Below are 1951 nucleotides of genomic sequence, written 5' to 3' on the forward strand. Positions count from 1 at the left end.
TTAGCCGGGCGTGGTGGCAGGCACCTGTAGTCCCAGCTACTTGGGAGGCTGAGGCAGGAGAATGGCATGAACTCAGGAGGTGGAGCTTGCAGTGAGCCGAGATGGTGCCACTGCACTCCAACCTGGGTGACAGAGCAAGACTCCATCCCCCGCCCCCCCAAAAAAAGAAAAAAATAATTGTAAAGCACAACCACAAAGAAAGATTCAACTATATTAAAATTAAAACCCTCTGTTAACCAAAAGATACTATAAAGAGAATGACAAGACAAGCCATAAACTGGAAGAAGATATTGCCAACTCATGTTCTAAACTGTATCTAGAATATACAAAGAATGACTGTGAATAAGAACAAGATAATCCAATAGAAAGGTAGGCAAAACAACGGGAATTTCAGAGAAGAGGAAATCATTCCTCTGCAAAATCATTCTTAAATATATAAAATATTGTTAAATATAATTACAGAACAGGAAAATCTAAATTACAGTAACTATGTCATCTCACATGCAGTGTGTTGGAGAAAATTAAATCTTGGTAAGACCCAAAGCTAGTGAGGAAACGGAACCAAGAGCTCCAGGTGAGCATGCTGATTTGTACATTATATATTTCTGTAAAAATAAAATACATAGCAGAAGTAGTTTTAAACAAAAAGTTAGGAAAAAAAAGTCCATCAACAGAATAAAATGGATACCTTATATCCATGCAGATTCTTATATCATAATGAAAAATGAGTAAGGCACCCTACAAAACCCTTGACCAGTACTCCTCAAAACTGACAAAGTTAGTAAAAAACAAGTGTGAGAAACTGATAGCCACGAGGAGCCTAAGGAGACATGATGACTAATGTGGAGTCTTAGATGAGATTCTGGAACAGAAAAAGGACATTAGGAAAAAAACTGAGTAAATCTGGGCTGGGTGCGGTGGCTCATGCCTGTAATCCCAACACTTTGGGAGGCTGAGGCAGGTGGATCACCTGAGGTCAGGAGTTCGAGACCAGCCTGGCCAACATGGCAAAACCCTGACTCTACTCTAAACACAAAACATTAGTTCGGCGTGGTGGTGGGAGTCTGAGGTAGGAGAATCGCTTGAACCCAGGAGGTAGAGGTTGCAGTGAGCCGAGATGGCACCACTGCACTCCAGCCTTAGTAACAGAGACTCCATCTCAAAAAAAAAAAAGCAAATCTAAATAAACCATGGGCTTCAGTTAATAATAATGTATCAGCTAGGCATGGTGGCTCACGCCTGTAATCCCAACACTTTGGGAGGCAGAGGTGGGTGGATCACAAGATGAGGAGTTCGAGACCAACCAGGCCAACAGGGTGAAACCCCGTCTCTACTAAAAATACCAAAAATTAGCTGAGCGTGGTGGTGGGCGCTTATAATCCCAGCTACTTGGGAGGCTGAGGCAGAAGAACTGTTTGAACCCAGGAGGTGAAACTTGCAGTGAGCTGAGATTGCACCGTTGCACTCCAGTCTGGGCAATGGGGCGAGACTCCATCTCAAAAAAAAAAAAGTATCAATGTTGGTTCATTAATTGTGATAAATGTTCCATGGTACTGTAAGATACTAACAATAGGGGAAACTGTGTGGAGGGGTAATGTGGTTACTTTCTGTGCTATCTGCTCAATTTTTCTGCAAATCTAAAACTGTTCTAAAAATAATCTATTAAAAATAGTCTAGGCCGGGTACAGTGACTCACACCTATAATCCCATCACTTTGGGAGGCCAAGGCAAGCAGATTAGTTGAGCTCACGAGTTTTAGACTAGCCTGGCCAACATGGTAAAAGCCCATTTCTACAAAACATTAGTCCAGGTGTGGTGGCTCATGCCTGTAATGCTAGTACTTTGGGAGGCTAAGATGCAGGACTGCTTGAGGCCAGGAGTTTGAGACCAGCCTACTCAACATAGTGAGACCCCATCTCTGTTAGATGTTTTTTTTTTTTTTTTTTTTTTT

This window comes from Colobus angolensis, unplaced genomic scaffold, assembly GCF_000951035.1.
Source record: "Colobus angolensis palliatus isolate OR3802 unplaced genomic scaffold, Cang.pa_1.0 Scaffold10, whole genome shotgun sequence".
NCBI lineage: Eukaryota > Metazoa > Chordata > Mammalia > Primates > Cercopithecidae > Colobus > Colobus angolensis.